The sequence below is a fragment of the Argiope bruennichi genome, chromosome 2 (genome assembly GCF_947563725.1).
Source record: "Argiope bruennichi chromosome 2, qqArgBrue1.1, whole genome shotgun sequence".
Lineage (NCBI taxonomy): Eukaryota > Metazoa > Arthropoda > Arachnida > Araneae > Araneidae > Argiope > Argiope bruennichi.
The window spans coordinates 103029862-103049655 of record NC_079152.1 but is presented as its reverse complement, the minus strand read 5'-3'; the positions used below and the strand labels follow the sequence as shown (position 1 = coordinate 103049655).

Here is a 19794-nt window from a genome sequence, read left to right as displayed (position 1 = left end):
AAGCAAGTAAATTTCTTGCTTTATACTGTCTCAAGAACGTAACTTTCTTTATATACCTCTCCACATATTTCAAATCGCTGTTACATATCAAAAGATGAAGCAAGAAGTCAGCGAATCTTCCATCATCCTAAATCCGAAAAGACAAAAGATTCCACATCGTGGGGATCCCGCTTACATATTTAAATTTTTATCTTCAACGAAGTCTGAACAAACACCACCGGTTCTAGGAGTGCAGCAATCACCTTTTCTCAGCCCCCGGAATTGGTTTATCCGCCGCAATGAAGGGGGCATTCTAATTCAGAAAAATCCCGCTCTTTCACGTTCGATTGACAGAGAGGGTCGACCAAGGGGTAGTCGAGTAACTGAGCGAAATCGTCTGCGCGTCGCTCACCGGCCCAGTTCGTTCTTTACGCCAGTTTCGGACAAGTCTTCGAGCAGTGAGCACGCGAATCGTTTTCATTCATCGAACAAAAGAAAAAAAAAGTAGTCTAGTTTTTATTCGTCGCCTTGTTTGCAATTCCTGTTGACTGCAACCGTATTTCTTCCGCACCGATGGATTATCAAGCCAGCGCTGTCTGCATCCGTCTTCTCTGTAAGTGGGACTGTTGTTTTTATGTTATTTTCACCTGTGTTTTGCGGTAGAAGTTGAAACAATTGATGAACATAATTTTCTTGTGGTACAGAAAATAAAATTACTCCTTTAGGATCGTTTAATGTTAAATTTAATTTTTTATTTTTTCTACTGCTTTACTAAAATTCAAACTAAACTTTTATGTTTTAGAAGTTCAATAAGTTTTATTTAACAATTAAAATTTATACCTTAATTAGCCTTTTATTTATATTTGATTAGTGTTGTATTTCATTTAGTAATTAAACCTCTGTTTGCTGTATAAACTGAAACAATTGATGTCAGTTGTTTTCTTTACGCGAAAGGAAATAAAAAAGCTCAAAGTATTTTCCAATCAAGTATTTTTTATTCAAAATATAAATTCATATTTTTAAATTAAAAAAATGATTTTTTTTCAATTATTTCAATTAGTTAGATTTTGTAACTGTTTGTATACTAAAGTTTGCAATATTACTTTCTGTTTAACTGTTAAACCTCCTGTATTTAGGGTTGTTTTAGGTTTTTTGTTGTTAGCAAATTAAAAGTAATATATTGCATTAGAAAAGTAAATATAAATATTGACATTACAGGAGAAAATAAACATTGTATTTTAAATCAGTATAACATTTTAGATAAACTTTTATAATGGAAATAAATCTGCTACATAATAATACTACTAATAATATCCACGACATAATTTTGTGATAAAAGAATTATAATTTTTCATTTTAGAATTATATATTTGTTATCCGATACTACACAAGAAATACTCTGAAATTTAAATAAATTTTTTTTCATTACAGAAAATTATTGTTTTCAAATTCTAACACTAATACCTCTTATTTTAAAATGTATAAATATTATAGACATTAAATTGTTGAATGGTAAATGAAACTATGTGATAAGTAATCAATAATAAAATGTCGAATTGTGAATTTAACATTCCACCTTAGCAATATAATTAAATTTGTTATAATATTTTGCAATAATATAGAAAAATGTCTCATAATAAATATAATAATTCATAATAGTTCCAAAAAAGAAACATATAAATAATTGATGAATTTCTCAGAATTATCTCTTTTGAAGTCATTCAGTAAACTGGGCATTTATTCTGTGTGCTTATTTGAATTAAAATTGTGCATTTAAATTTTGAAAACTTACAATCTAGAATATATTAATATTTTATTTCAAGAAAACTGCTTTAGGTAATTATGGAAGGGACTTTATAGTATAGTTTGCTTAAAAGCTGCGCATATTATCATACATTCTTAATAATATAACAGCAACATGTAAATTTATTGCCAAAATATAAGGCACAAAGAACTTCACTTCGAACTGGGAGGATTCTAAGCTAATTACGCAAAAATTTATTAAAAAGATTATTTTTGTAAATTTTGTTTATTAATTAAATAAATATGCAGTCTACAATGAGTCTTCGCTAATTACAAACAAAATTTATATTTATTATGTTATCAAACAGAATGCACAAAAATTTACGTTTTTAATGGTCTCTACGTTGAAATTGTAAGTTTATTATAGAAAAAGCATGAGTATTATTTATATTACGAGAGAAACTGATCACAATCATTACATTTCTCCTTTTTTTATTTTGCTAAAGAAACATATTATTCTCTTCTTTTAAATTAAATATTACAGTTAAATATTAATAATGAGCAATAATACAAAAATGTTGAAATTCTGTGTTATCTACTGAGAACAGACTTCCATTAAACTTTTTTATGTTAAACATACTTAACTTAAAGAAAGCAAGTAAGAAGAAGTGAGCTCTTAAGACTTACTTCTGTTCTTATTTTAGTCAATGCATATTTCAATGACTTAATGCACGAGATTATTTTAAAAGAAATACATGATCAGGGACGCTTTCAGATTTACTCATCTTTTCGATTTTTTTTTCAGAAGGGTTGGGCCAAATTTCTTTACAAACAAACTTACTTTATCTGAACAAAAAACACAAAACACACACACACAAAAAAAATGATTCGATAAAATTATTTTTAGCTGCCTAGGAAACATTTCTAAAAACATTTTCATTCATTTATCTAAAACTGAAAACTTGACCATGAATAATTTTTTATTTGGAAAGTAACATTTTTGAATTCTTAACAGTGCGAAGTTATGTGATATAAAGGCAACAAATATCATATTGCCTTTATATTTCTTTGCTTTCCATATCAATATTACCGTATCATTAATTATGAGTTAAAACCATCATGATTTGAAAGTTTCTAAAAGAATTGAAGCTTTTAAACACAATTTAGTTTCAATATTTAATATAAATATTGAATATCACGATTCAACATTTGAAACAAAAGTTGATTTCTTTCATCATGCTTCCTTTGTAAACTTCCTTGTAAATCATGCTTCCTTTGTAAAAAAAAATCACGTCATCCTTTATCGATTTATTTCTGCATATTTTCAACTTAAATTGTCATTGTTTACATTTGCTGATATTTCAAATTTTGCTTCCTTTAAAATAAAATGTTTGTATACTTGCACAGCAGAAAACCTTTTAAATAAATCATAGTCTTATGTGAAAAACGGTGAATGCAAAATACATTTTTTTTTCTTTAAATACAATGATGAGATTATGCTCGAAAATCACATGATTTAAATTCCACATATTTGTATGCAATAAAAGGAAATAAAACTATAAAAAAGTACATTTTTTAAAGAAAATTAATGCATTCGATGATATACGTAATAATATTTATTGATGTAGTACACTTGAAATCCATTTACTTGGCAAAGATATACCAAATGTTAAAAATATGTGTGCTTGCGTTTTTCTTTGCAGAGCCTATCAGGCACTTCCTCTTCCTGTATTTACTTGCTTCCAATACCAAAAATGTTATGCAAAAGGTATTGTCATGTATTATCGTCCAAATGGATTCCCTTTCGGAGTTATCGTGTAACAGTAAAAATAACTTTACTTCCAGATTTCCCAGGAATCTTATGTTTAATCTAGAAAACAGTTTCTTCCATTTCATCTTAACTTTCACTGCATAAATAATGAGAAAAGAGACGGGAATTTCCTTTCTTAGTAAAAATATTTCTCAATAAATATCACCATTTTCGACCCATTCCTTTAAGGGATCACTGGCCAAGTCTGATAATATATCTTTATACATTTTTCTCGAGAGTCCCCCAAAATTGTGTTCAATTTCTCATTTAATTTCTGTTATCCATCAGCAGTTACTAAAAACTGCTAATATCATATGCAATAATATTTTATAATTCTCAAAAAATAAAAATCTTAATCTAACTTATCTATCTATAATACTATATATATATATAGGTAACCAGCTGGCTCTCCAAGAGTATGCAAGCTAATGACATCTTTACCAAAGTATTTTTAATAAGTATGAAATTTTGATAAGTAGGAAACTTTTTACTATTACTATTTAAGAAGCCTTATACTGTTATATCCATTGTGCAAAATAAGGGATAATTTATTACCTGTTTTCTCAATTACAATTTGATTCTTAATTTGAAATGTAACTTGTCATTTCAACTACTTTTGAAATAAAATGTTATCTTAATTATTCTAAATTTTTTTTAAAAAAATTTACAGCATGCTTAAACAGAAACATATCTAATATGGGATAATAAGCAATACTAATTTATTTTCATTAACATAACTATGTAAGAAAAAAAAATATTTGATAAAATATTTGCAGCAACAATGAGAATGTTTTAAATTCCAATTGCAATTGTAAAATCTAATGTTCAATGTTATGCAAAAAATAGTTATTAAAAACCATCAAAACACACCAAAAGTTATATAAGAACTAATTTAGTATCGGAATTTGTGAAAATTATTTTTGTGCAATAATATTTTGGGAAGTTATCCCAGAGAAGCATCAGCATTTTTCTTAATTTTTAATTAATTATAATTTTAAAATTGCTCCGAGGTGCTCAGCTTTGTTAATATATGAAATATTTCCTATAATGACAACTAGTTAGAAACCTGAAATATTTATCTAACTTTATTTTTTTACTTGCACTTTTGTCTACCAGTTGTTTTGCTGAAATTAATTCTCTCGAAAATTTTCAATTAAATATTCTACTAACTTTGTGTTTTAAAATTTTTGCAACAAAATAATTTAAATTTCAAATTTTGATAATCATATAACTCGTATTATTATAAAAGCCCTAAGACTTTCTGTTGCACGATACAGTGTGTCTCAAAAGTCTTGACCGCGGCTTTTATTCCATAAATATTAATCATAGACATATATTGTAAATTTCAAAGGCTTAAATGAAGGTGATGTTACGAAATCCATTAAAATTTTCAGGGGATTAAACTTTAAAAAATACAAAAATTTAAATTTTTATACGTGCCCAGTACAAAAAAAATTCCCATTGAGTAAAATGTGCCCCATCCTCTAATAAGGTCATGTATAAAATTTCAGCAATTTATCACAAAATGTCTCAAAGGTATGAAACTACATAAATGCAGACTTAAACCACTTTTCGATGTCCGGATATGAATTCGCAAAGAGGAAAAATCATGTTCGATGTTCGTGTCTTAGGGGTCGTACAAATATTAACAAAGACAGTAATGATTGAATAGATGAATAATAATTTTGCTATTTATTGGTTCAAAAGTATTAAAAATTTGTAGAAATAATAACTTAAAGGAAAGATTACATAAGTTTTTTAACAAGTACATTCACTGTGCTATTTTTAAGTTGTATTCTGTAATTCATGATATAAAATTTTAAAGTATTTCTCAGGAGGCATAGATTTTAAAATTTGCATTTAAAACTAAAGATATGAAGCATATTTTATTTCCTCATGATGCATTCCTGCGTCGCGTCATCCGCACCGAAGCTGTAAATATTTACATTTTCATTTGTGATTGACCCTTTACCAAATTTGTTTTAACATATCTTTGAGTGTTTTCATGATAAAATTCTGAAATATTGTACATAACCTTATTAGAGGATGGGGCATATTTTACTTACCGGGAATTACGGGGTCCATACCAAAATTTAAATTTTGTATTTTTTAAAGTTTTATCCTCTGAAAATATTAATCGATTTCATAACATTTTACACCTTTTTTTACCTACTTTGTAATTTACAGTATATGTCTGTGATCAATATTTAAGGAATAAAAGCCGCGGTCAAGGTTTTTGAGACACCCTGTATATTTCTCAAATTTTCTATCATTCGCTGTAAAATTTGAAATTTAAGTTGATGCGGAAGTGATTCAACTTCAATAGGTACAAAAACATTTTTGCTGAAACCAAACATTTTTTTAAATATGAATGCAGAAAAATCAATCGATAAGTACTGAAATGTCACGACCACTAGAGAATATTTTAAGATAATTCATGCAGTATATCAAAGAATTATTTTCAAATTCATCGTTAAATTCAGGTTTTAGCTCTATTTTTAAAAGGATTTAAATGATGTATATAATTCATTTTAGTTACTATGAAAAAATTATGAAGTCTAAATTTTCTACGGTCTTTTGGTCTTAAGGAATTATATTCAGTGAAATGTCCTTGACACTCCAACTTTTAAATACAAAAGTTTCTATCTTTTATTACCGAATCTCATCGAGGTATTAGGCTTTGAACATCACTATTTCAGCAGAATTTAATATTATTATCATTTTTGTTAACTTCGGTTGAAGATTAGTATATCTTCTTTAAGTAAGTATCTTCTTTAAGCCAATGGAGTAGTCTAAAATTTCATGTTTCTGTAACATAATAATATTTCAATTTTCAAAACTCAAATTGGTTTTGTCGCAAAAAAAGGGAACTTATTAGTATTTCTAAAATGCTTTATTAACCCTTTAAAGGGCCATTTTTTTCTAGTCATATTATGTTAAAATATTTTTAGGCTTGATATTATAATAAGAAAAGGGATTCATTTAGGTTATTAGATAAATTTAATTTGATTCATTAATTAATTTGGTTAATAAATAAGTAACTAATCAAGACACATCATTTTGTCTGAGGTAAAGAACTGAAGCATCTAAGTTTCTGACTTACTAAAAAAATGTATCAGAACTTATGCCAACCTACATAATTTCATACAAAGATTGATAAATTTGGTGGGAAGCATACTTCCCACGGCCCTAGAAAGGGTTAAATGAAACTCATGAAACCAAAAGTCTATATAAAAATGTAAAATTCGTTATTTATCACATTAACTGACAAACTGCATAAACAATATTATTTACTCCACTTAGACCATTTTTTCCTATTAGAAATATACACACAATATTAAATGTTTAGAAGATTCGGGTGAGCAACCTGTATATATTTATAGATTACATAACTATAGAATTAATAATGTAAATATTTAAAAAATTCCCTATTATTGTCAAAAATAATATTAAATTCACAGCTTTTTCTTAAGTGATTTAGCCTGTGAAGTGTCAACACACACACACACACACACACACACACACACACACACACACACACACACACACACACACACACACACACACACACACACACACACACACACACACACACACACAAGAAAGATGTAAACACTTTTTATACTTTTATAGTTGAAATGCGATATTAAACTTACGCGTGACAAAAATTACGCTCACATTACATTTCCATGGGTTTTTCTATGACATTATACTAATAATTTATTTTAACATTAAAAATTCACTGTAATATACATTTCAAAGCCACGATCGTTATTTATCACTGATGAATAGAAAGAAATGATGTTTTTGACTTTTTCTGCAAAAAGTACAACTTTCTTTTTCTCAATTTTTTTTTGTGTTACGACTTGTTTATTTCTTTTTTTCACAAACTAAATGTAATTATTATATTGTGTCTGTCTGTTAAATAGATAAGAAAAGTCAGCTATTAGAAAGAATATTTTTTATAAGTTAGCCACTATAAGTTTTACTACTAATAAAATGACTGTGTCTGTTGGCGCTCCTCTACATGAAAGACCGTTAGATTTAGAACTGCTACATTTCACATAGATATACTTTGGAAGTTAAGAATGTTAATCTGGGGCGAATGCTTTTAAAATTTTAATTAATTAATGATTCAACTAGATTTTATCTTTATTCCACTATAATGGAATATATTATTCTCTAAAATGATTCTCTTTACTCCTTTTGGAGAAGAATTCAAGAGATTCTCTTCTGTCTCACACACGCGCATCTTCATTATAACTAAAAAATAAAATAAAGATCAATTATTGGAATAATTGTCAAAAGATTTAAATCAGCGTCTCCTATTACAAATAGATGAATAACAAGAAACATTTTAAATATAGTTTCACGTCAACAGTTATTTACTTAAATGTCTGAAAGCAATAAACATGATAATCTCATGTCAATCACAATTATTTACTTCTGAATTTTTATAAAAAAAAAATAGTTGATTTTATTGGAGTCTTCTGAAAGGATGATAATCATTATAAATGGAATACCGAAACTTGATATCTTTAATTATGTAGATGCACCTATAATAATTGTACTGACATTAATTATGTTCAAATAAAGATATGTATTTGACTAATCATCCAGGTAATTATATAATTGTTTTTAGTTAAAAGACAAAACAATATCTAGTCCACATTCTATATCTTGCAGCTACATTGTGATTATTGGTATTGATTTTTGCCTCGAGATATCAACTGATGGTCGTTTGTACAGATTCATTTTTCACTTGCAGTTATTAAGACAGGAATGAGGATTGACAGCTTGAGGCTTAGGGACCAAGTAATGGACTTACACCGAATACACATAAAAAAAGTCTCATATTTATTTGTAATAATTTTACAGATTTTTTTTGTCTCTTGAGAAATACGTAATCAAACAATGCTACTATCATAAACAAAACTAATACGAATTTTTTTTTTAATAAGAAAAAACCCTCCATTAATAAGAGACTGCCATGCCATCATTTTTATACTAATTACAAAATAACCCAATTTCTAACTGGTCATGGCAACTTTAAAAGTTACTTGTACAAATTTAATTTGTTTCCGTCATCTTCCTGCGATTGTGATATTGGTGGGGAGGAAAATGTTGAACATGTGCTCCTTCTATGTTCGAAGTTTGTCAAAGAAAGACAGATCCTAAGACTGTCTCTTAAGCACATGAATTTAAATTGGCCTACAGAGTTTCACCAACTTATTTCCACTAGAAGTGCTTTTGAAAATTTCTGTAAATTTATTGTTGACATATGTAATCCTTCATAACTGTTAAATTTTCTTATTTTTCTTTTGTAATGTGTTACATAGTTACTTCTGTAAGCCCCGTGTGATACTTTGTGGTGCACGGGGGATTCATAAATGTTCAATAAAAAAAAATAAGAAAACCCCATATTTTGTATCATATTATTTTCAATTCATTAGAAAGCATCATCGGTTGATTTTTTTTATGTCTAAATTATTGCTATGTATAAATTACTATTATTTGAAAGTAAAATTTATCCCTTAATTTTATCGATAGACGTGTACAAATTTTAAATAATACTAGAGATAAAATATTTTTAAAACATTAAAGAAAATTTGGTTTTCTAGTTTGAAAGGTCATGATATGATAATTTTTATAATACTTTAAAAAATTTAATTGAAATATGATTAGCTCCGCTACGAAGAACGGTTGCTAAAACAATGAAAAATATTGTAATGTTTGCTTAAAATAATTTGAAAAATATTGAAAAAAAAAATGGTTTATACGAAAATAAACTTCGTATCATCAACTTTTGAAATTTTGAAGTGACGGTAATTGCCTTCATAATACGTTAAGGCACAAATAAAGAAATCTATTAATATTTCATTATATTTCAACTAAACATCTATTTAAAATTTCGAAATATTCTTTCTTTCTGAATATCTACCACTAAAGATGTAGCTATCTATCAAATTTGAATACATCTAGATCTGTCATTTCACACTGTAGAACGCTTTGTATAATTTTTAATGTCAGTAATAAATCACATATAGTGTGTAAGGTTATAAAAATATTCGTATAAAAATACATTCGGTATTCCCATATGTAATGATATCTTTGATTTTAAAACAATTATATGATATTTTTGCGTGCAAGAATAATATTTTATATACTTAATTACTTTACTATAGACAAGAAAATTCTAATTTTTTTTAGAATTATTATGGCCGATTTACACAATCAATCACGGACTTATGATAATTTTTACAAACGTGTAAAAAATGATTAAATTAAAAAGTGAACTTCTAAGTAATTCTAAAAATTATGAATAAAACACAAAATAACATTTATTTCACATTTTTATTTCATTATTTTCTTGAGTTTTATTGCATCACAACGCATCTCACTGCAAGAACGGTGAATGATTCTAGAAGGAAATTGTGGTTCCTTATCTATCCACTAACATATGCATTTGTTTCAAAACTCAACCTAACTCGAGTGGTATTCGAAGTTTCTGAGTTTGTAAACTTTAAGTCTTCCCTAAGTCTCGATTGATTGTTCACTGGAAGGAGCTACAGTATATAAACAGATGAAATTCTAGAGTTCCTGAATATATTTGAAATTTAATTGAATATGAAATTTGTTGAGGGAAGAAAATACATCCTCAATGTAATGGTGTCTTTGATAGTAAATGAATTTCACAAATGGGTATATTGATAGTTATAATAATAATATTTATAAAAAAAATAATGATAATAAATGAATAATTCAATTTACATTCGGCGCAAATACCATAAAAGATTACTGAATTTTGTTATACGTTAATGCTGTGATAGGAATTCTTTTCCCTTTCATACATTAATTGCCACAATGTAAAAAAAAAAGTAATCATTGGACCAAGCAAATCTACTGATTAATTATACATGCAAAATCATAAAAATATTGACTTAGATAGGAACAAAGTTATTTTTTAAAAACGATATCAAAATGATGTATTTGAGCGTGAGTTAAGTGTGTCTCATGCTGCTTCTTAGATCAATATAAAAGGATTGGCTGAAAGCATTTCAAACACGAACGTGTTTGTTGTTTATTCACAGTTGCATTCTGTTCTGTTTGTTACATTTAACAACAAACTGTTTTATGTTGTGTTAAGATATCACAAGGATATTCCGGGACAAATCTTATAATTTTGCACTTATGTCAGGATAAGCTAAAAAAAAGTAATTAAAAAAAACCCCTCTCTTCAAGAATAAGAAAAAAAAATCCTATCTTCAAACCTTCCTCACTTTGCATACGACAAATGTAATGTGAATTAATCATCTTTATGAAGGATACTTGTTGGAATGGAGATTTGAACTTAAAATTCTCTGTATCGAAAATCCTTATTATCAAACCATTACAACCTCAGATATATCCTGGATTTTATATGCATTTTAAGTTATAAAAATCATAAATAAATATAACAATCAATATGTTTTATCCAAAACTTTACTATCTACATATTGTAAAGTTTTAGCTTTTCTTTTCTATATTTGTAGGAAAAAATACACGTAAATAACTTGACACCTTTTTTTTATTATTATTTCGAGGGAGTTACAAGATATTCTGTGTTAAGTAACCTCTTTAAAGCTAAGTTCAGAGTTTTTATGTATGCCTGTCGATGATAAATCTGCTTTAATTATCTTTTACGCCTCTTATGTTTTTATAGTACAAAAAATAAATAAGAAATGTTTATTGTAATTGTTGAAAAAATGCTACCATTTGTCTGAAAATAAAATTTTGAATTTAGAGTATTCTTAATTTTTTTAAATGCATATAATTATAGATTACATATAACTGGCATCATTATATTACAATTCTATTATTTTTTTCTTTTAAACAACAATTATAAATTAAGACTAAAATGAAACATTAACGACAGTGCTGGAAACAAGGCAATCATTTTTTGTAAATATTATTTGTATTTAAATAGTTAGATGCATTCAATGTGTATACATGTCAATCCAAATCACCATTTTCATTGCGGTCGACGTGTAATTTTTTATATAAAAAAATTAAATCTCATTCGCTTTACAATGAATTTTCTCAAAATGTATTATACAATAATTTGTATTGCGTTTGTCTTGTGTACACGCCATCGTTTGATTTTGATTACGCACTACGTGAGAGATTTTTAAAAATAAATTCTCTAGTTCACTAGTTAAGGGATAGTTGAATAAGGTTAGAGTGCACAAAATTTTTTCTGCGATATATTGTGAAACTCTAATGTTTAAATGTGTGTGTACTCTAATGTTTAAATATTTTTAATATAAGGATAACGTAGACGATTTAACCAATTTTAAAAATAAATTATTCGAATAGCCAGACTTTTTTCAACTGCGAAATCATGGGCTCCTGAATCCTGATCTTTAATGAATGACGATACATAGAACATTTCTTATTCTGACTAGTGTCTTTTCTTAGGCAATATCCCCATGTGGGTGCAGCGAATATATGGATGGCAAATAGCTTAGTTCAGTATACGGATTCTTGCTTCACCTGCGATAGAAATAATGGTGGTGTGACTGTATAGAATATATTGTCAATATAAAAGGACGTATATTTTGCTGTTGGGGTAGCTACATGGATCAGTAATGATTATTTTGTAATTACAAATGCTATTATTGTGGTTCTCAATCGTTCAGCAGCCCATATATCAATGTAAGATAGGGGTTCCTTTTTATGATGATACTTGTTCATAAGGTGTGTTTCAAATTTTTAGGGACACCATATAAAAACATAAAATCGAAATAATTTTTACCTAATATCTGTAAAAACCTCTTTGAAAAACATGAAAAATTAAATATAATAAAAAAATCTAAAATAATTAAATAAATATCAATGCTAATAAAAGAAGAAATTACAAAAAAATGCCAAATTTGTGTTTCAAATTTTTAGGGACAGCTAGATGAGATGGTATATAAATTCAAGTTAAATCTTTATTATTGCTCATTTTCATTTACTACCAGTTGTTTTAATAACTTAAAAAGCTTATATTGAAAACGTCCTCGTTAGTACTTAATTTTTTGCCGAAGAAATATGGCTAAAGGGAAATGGTTATCAGATCTTGAAAAAGGCCAAATAAAAGCTTATTACAGCGAAAAAAGTCTTTGAGAAATATTGCAGCCCTCATAAAACGTTCAAAACGTGCTGTGGAAAATTATGTGAAGCAGTTAAATGTGAAATCAACTGTCATTCAAAAGCGAGGACCTAAGCCAAAGCTCGATTCACGTACCCGCAGGAGAATTATTCAGAAATGTGTAAATGAAAAATCATCAGTACGAAAAGTAACAAAAGAATTGAAACTGCTATGTTCTCACACTACTGTTTGGAGGTCAATCAAGAGCAATAAAAACATGAAATATGCGAAAAAGGCTTGCAAACCACCACTTGCCAAACAACACAAATTACAACCTTTATTCTGGGCAAAGGAATACATGCATTTCAAAGATGAGTGGATAGAAGTCATGTTCAGCGACGAGAAGAAGTTTAATCTAGATGGGCCAGACGGTTGGAGATATTACTGGCATGATCTAAGAAAAGAACCAGAGATTTTCTCCAAAAGGCAAATGGGTGGTGGATCTGTTACGATTTGGGGAGCGTTTAGCTTCAATGGTACATGCGAACTGGCATTTGTGAATGAAAGAATGGATTCTGATCGATACCAAGAAATGTTACAAACACATTTACTTAATGCAGGACTTGAAATATGTGGTCCAAATTGGACTTTTCAATAAGATAATGCTTCTATCCACAGCTCAAAATCAACAAAAAAGTGGTTTAGAGATAACAATGTGAAAGTTATTGATTGACCAGCTAGAAGCCCTGATCTAAACCCCATTGGAAATCTATGGGGTCTTTTGGCAAGAACAGTTTACGAAGGAGGGCGTCAATTTTATTCAAAAATGCAACTTCAACAAGCAATAATGAAAGCTTGGTGTTCTCTGGATCCAACACTTCTTCAGAACCTAATATATTCTATGCCAAACAGAATATATGATGTCATCAGAAAAAATGTTGCTAATATTGAACGGTAAAAAAGTTTAATTTGAAGTTTTGAAGCTTTTAATTCCACTCTCCCTAAAAATTTGAAACACAAAATTTGTGCTGCTGTTTTGTTTAGTTATTTCAAAGTTGAAATTTATTTGTGTAATCTTTATTTGTTTAATCTAAATTATCTTACAATATTTATTTTTGTTATTATCTAACTTGTTTCAGAAATAAATGTCAAATATTTATTATTCACGCTTTTATTTTCATTTTTATTGGTGTCCCTAAAAAATTGAAACGCACCTTACACTGGATGTTGCACAGGATTAAAATCCTTTCATGTATAATATTTTTAACGTAAAATCTACATTTATATAAAATATTATAATATACAAAATCTGTATCACCTTTTATTGTTTAATTTTAATTAAAATTTAAAATATCAACTGAATCAGACGACTTTAATAAGCCACCGATAGCTAAATTTCTTCATAAAATATTAAAATTTGTTATATGGATGCTACAAATCTTGTTCACAAATGCTGAAGCATATATTCGATGGCAGCGATTAATTTAAACTTAGTTTTAAACAGTAGTTAAATCACCAATACCAGCATCAAAACCAATAAAAGCATTGTTAAAGATATATTAAAATGAAAGAGAAATTGAGAAGAAATCAATGATAGAATAGTTCAAAGTCTGTTAATTTCTAATTAATTGAAAAGTTCATTAATATTTGTGTTTTACAAGGTTGACAATGCTCTTTCTCTTGCCTTATTGATTGAATTCGACTTAGTTGTTTAGTAGGGGATGTGGAACGTACATATACACATACATACATAATTGACAAAATTCAATGAGTTTATTATATTATTTAAATATTAATTATATTATTATTTTAATTATAAATGACTTTTAATTATATAATTTAAACTGCAATTTTTGCTTCTAATGAATTCCGGTTTCAAGTAAAAGGAATTCGACTTTCTCTTATTTGTGCAAACGACACTATTCTTTTTAGATTTGTTATATAGCTTTTAAAAATATTATAAATTATTAAAATATTTAGTATATTTTATTATAGATTTTTAAAATATTGTATATTATTAAAATATTAATTACATTTTTATTATAGATTCTTATAATTACTCTGGAATTACAATCACTTTGCACAAAAAAGGAACAACATAAATTCACTAGAATCAAATAAGAATTCTGAATAGAATAGGAGACTTTGGAATTAAAAGAGTATGAAATCATATACACATATATGAATATAGCAAACTGCTCTCGATTTGGAGAATCAACCTGACTCTCAATGAAGAAAATGAATATTAATTCTAAGAGAAGAAAACCGATTCCAAAGTGATTTCTTCTAATGCAGTTATAAGAAAGAAATATGCAGGATAATTAGTTTTCGAATAAAGGAAATCGCTTAGTGAGCTGACTAATGGCGCTTGATTTCTTATCACCTTCAATAAGAAATCTGCGGGGAAAAAAAACTTTAAATCGTGACTGGTATATAAGATGAGAAAAACAGTTTATTTTGTTTTGTAAAGAGCTCTGATAACTTTTTTTTTTGAAAAAAGAATTCTGAATGTTCAATTTTTTTAGCACCCTCTTATATGACTTTTTTTTTAGCTACTTGTTAAGATTCCCAAGCTGTTCAGATTTTTCTCAAATCAATATTTGTTTTAATGAATTCAAGGACTATATCAGCAAATTTGCAAAAAACGCAAATACAACATCATTAAAAAGATTCCTTTGGATGCATTAAATATTCTGATTTATGATTAGTATACCAAAAGTTGCATTTTATTAGTATGCCAAAACAAGAATTCTCTTTTATTTCAGATATTTTTAACTTTTTCGTCTTTTTTAATAATTTATCATGTAAACACTATGATATCTTGCAATAAATTATTCTCGGATTTATTACCTGATCGTGGTAATATTATGAAATAAAAGTTTAATATATTCAACAAATAACCAATAATTAAGTTCTGAAAATATTAAAATAGTATAATGTGATCGATAACATTTTAAAGAAATTGCAAACTCGAGCATTTTAGACAATGAACGAAAAAAGGATCATTAAATTTCATCTTTACAAACTTGAAACAAATCAAGATAAATCAAAGTGGAAAATTATTTGTATAAAAGAAATCACTAGGAATTTGAATTTTGGATCTATTATTGTTGTGAATTGCAGAAGCCAGTTTGTTAATTATAATGTTGGAAATAGATTTTATAATTTCACAACATAATATTACAAAGTTTCCAAGTTTTCCGTGTAGACTGGTGGCAAAAAGTTAAGAATAATTGGCATTTATGTAAATAATAAATGAATCGTAAACAGAAAAAAAACACATGTGTGATAGAAAAACAATTATAAAATGAAAATGATAAAAAAAGAATGATAATAATTATTCAAATTAACAATTTAAAAGAAAACTGGGCATAAGAGAAGTTGAAACTTTAGTAAAAAAGCAAACAAAATCAAAAGATGTGTCGTCAGTTTAATAAGGTGTGGTCACCTCTGGCATACAGGCATGCTCTAGAATGATTTACCATACTTCCTATAAAAATGTGGATAAATTGGGGGATCGAAGAGTTCCAAATATCGTGAAGTGTTCTTTTCATTTCTGGAACAAAGAATGGTAGATTCGAAAGGGCTACGAGTGTCTACTGAACATATCCCACACATTCTGGATAGGATTCAGATCAGGAAAGTAAATAGGCCACAGCATGCATTGAATGTTTTCTGTTTATAGGAAGTCGTCAATTAGACTCGCATCGTGACAAGATGCATTATCATCCTAGATGTGAAGCTTCACAAAAAGCTTCAGTACCTCGTAACAAGAGAACAATACTTCAAAACACGCTTCCCATGCGCTTAACTGGACGTGGCGAGTAAGATAGTAAGTGATAAATATGAAAGAATTCTTATGGAGCACGTTTTAGAAGTTTTGCTGGCTTTTTGCCAAAGCATTTTGAACATCTTTTACATAAAAAGATAAAATTTAAAATTTGATAAACAAATTTTCTTTGAACTATCCGACAGTATAAAAGTAAATACTTATTTCTGGCAACTCTTTATTGGAGCTGAGTTTAGCTTTCCAAAACTATTTTTACCAACAGAAGATGCCACTCTTTTCATTAATCATGAATTACATTTGCTTTCCAATCCTATATAGCCTTGCATAATTAGTCGCTCCCATGAGTAAAGGACTCCTCATAAAAATAAATTTATTTTCTGATGCTCAAAACAATCTTGGAACACCTAGATATCACTTATGATAGAGGTCTAACTTAAGCTTTAGTATATGAGAGTAGGTTGCCTTTCTGAAGAACTTTCAAGAAAAACTGACCCTCATTTGAGTTTCACCTCTATAAAATACTCCAGCAGTGAGCCATTGGTTAATAAATCTCATAGTGGGATAAGTGGTTTTGAATAAAGAGGATTGAAAGCCTACCTACAGAATGACAGAAAAGTTTGTGGCCTCATTTCTTTGATGGAAATTTAACTTAACTTGATTTTTGCCTTAACAAAATTTAGGTCTGATAAGTGAAATCTTTGAGTATTTTTGACTTTCAGATTTGGTCAGACATGCTACAACGAAGGTGGAATTATTACCATCACATTTTTATAGTCTATGATAAGAGAGATTCACAGAATTGGAAAATTTAAGAAGTGTTCCATGATTCTAAAAGAAAAACTTCCAAATAAAATCCTGATGCCATTAAAGATATTTGAATAAATTTTAGTTTACGCAAGAAATATCAAAATTCTATTTCATGAAATTTTTTATATAAATAAAAATTGTTTAATATCATGAGGCCTTAATTTTGTTAGGAATAAGCATTTGAACAGATTCGATTATGAGATCGCTCATGGCTTTCAATACATAATCAATTCGAATTGTCAATGACTATTTTTGTAATCTTAGAGAATTTCGACTATAGTGAAATCACTTTAGCATATCGTTTTCTTTTAGTCCTGATCCATTATTATTCTTTTTAATGTTAAAAAAAATCTGGAATGTCGCATTGTCAATAGTGAATCTAACGATTGCTTTGAATTTCTGAAACATTGATTGACCTTTCCCTTTTGGTCTAAAAACGAAGTTTTTTATCCTGCTTCACAGTAACCAAAATGATTGGCTCTTCTATCAGAAGACTCAAGGTCATCACAGTAAAGTTTATTTGTCTTAAGTGCTCAGCTTTAGAAAGAGTTAGCATGTGGTATTGGTTAATGAGAATTAAAATAGTTTTATTTTATTTTAAAACATTTTACAGACAAACCCAGACAAAACATGCAGCAATGAGAAATAATTTTTATTTTTAAAGATTCTGTTGGTCACTGCTTTTAAAATAATCATCAGTAATCCAACGATTTAAAAACTGAAACTTAAGAATATTTAAATAGCTAATTTCTATTAGCATTGTCTCATATTAATAATAGATGAAATGATACATTAATACGTTAAAAGAAAAATAATAATCTTAATGGTTTATGAAATTTTCTTTAAAAAGTTGACCTATGCCATTATTTTGTATGACTAATGCAAGAGTTCTAGGGACAATATAAAAAATAGTTTTATGACATTATTAAAACAATTATGAAGATATTATGTATAAATATATATTGAATAATGTCATTTTCATCACTTATTGCATAAGATTTCTTGTAAAAGTATATATATTTCCGACCATGCAATATTGGTGACACAAAAAATATTTGCCATGTTCTATTTGCTAGAAACAAAACAAAAACGACATGCATAGTACAAATCACATTACCCCTTATTCATCCATGCAAATTTTAATGTATGAAATGATATTATTGAGTCTGCATGATTCTTCGTAAAAACATTGAAGAATATACAATTTCAAACAATTCTTAAACTGCAACGTTGCAGAAATTAATTTACATTTTGTCATCAAATAGATAGGAACAAATATTCTAATTACATTTTCTATCTTATTAATTATAAATCATGCAAGAAATACAATGCTACTCATATAAATTACTATTCATCAAATAAGAATCTTACGTATGTAACGTTAAACGTATCAAAGTAAGCAACGTTTAAGCAAACGTTAATCAACGTATGCTTAAAGATTCAATATTTTCTTTTCAGCACAACAAAAGGAAAATGGTTAATTAGAAAAAGCCCTTCATTTTCGTTGCGTGTTCCTAAACTTCAAGAAAATGAGAAATTTTTTTTTTTGTTAGTTTTCTGTGCACTGGGATTGAAATGGCGTTTTTCAATACCACGTTTCAAAATTTGCTTTACTTATGTGAAAATCTTACAGTATGTTTTTTTACATAAATTGATTAGAATTTTTGTCGAAATTCCTTTTACATGCTAAATTTTAATGTTCAAATCTTGCGAACTACGCAACGAAACATTTCAACAAAATCTCATCACTGGAATTTCCGAGAGGAGATTTTTTTTAATTAAAATATGCATTTTTTATTAGCATACATTATTTATTAGTTTTTCATCAACCCTATAAACTGAAACTATTCAGAGTCTGCTGCATTTCTGAAATATTTCTTGCACGTTAGTATAGTTAAAAACAGCGTAGTTAACAGATGAAAAAAAACCTTTGTTTTATTATAACTGTAGAGATATGCTACGAATCAAGATGATTTAGACCAATCAATTTTAATGTATCTGCACGCTTCAAACGATCAGGAGTCCGAAAAATACATTTTTGGAATTATATATGCCCATCTGTTTGTCAACACGATGACTCAAATACCTTTTAAACTAGATGGATGATTAGATTATATCTATATTCGTATACAATCAAAATAGATATTAGATAATATCTATTCGAAATTTATTGATTTTCCATCAAACTTTGATCAAACCGATCAAGAGGAAGTCTGTTTGACTTGATGTCCAAATATAATTAAACATGATAACGATCAAAACAAAGAGATCTAGATAGACAAAATTTAATACATAGATTTAATTAAATTATATTAATAAACAGCAATTTATTGAAACGTTAATCAGAAAACGAAATCGAATTGCTTTGTTCTAATTTTAATCCTTTATCCTCGGAAGAGTAATATGATGCATAATTATTCACTTAATACAGCGGCTTATTCATCGTTCCGCAAAATAAATATTTTTTATTATTTTAAGTCGAGTTTCCCTGAAAAATTAATCTACATCTTTTGACCATTCTGTAAGCGTTTTTTACACTCGATATTGAAAAAT

The 19794-nt window shown here is 27.8% G+C and overlaps 1 protein-coding gene across 1 annotated transcript in view; it reads left to right on the top strand.

Annotated features, from left to right (window-relative positions):
* Window positions 1-434: 434 nt before the first annotated feature.
* Window positions 435-19794, top strand: part of LOC129961955 (uncharacterized) — a 375815-nt gene continuing 356455 nt past the window's right edge. Inside the window, exon 1 of the mRNA XM_056075604.1 lies at window positions 435-592. The gene's annotated coding sequence lies outside the window, so the exon portion shown is untranslated. The remainder of the gene's footprint in view (window positions 593-19794) is intronic.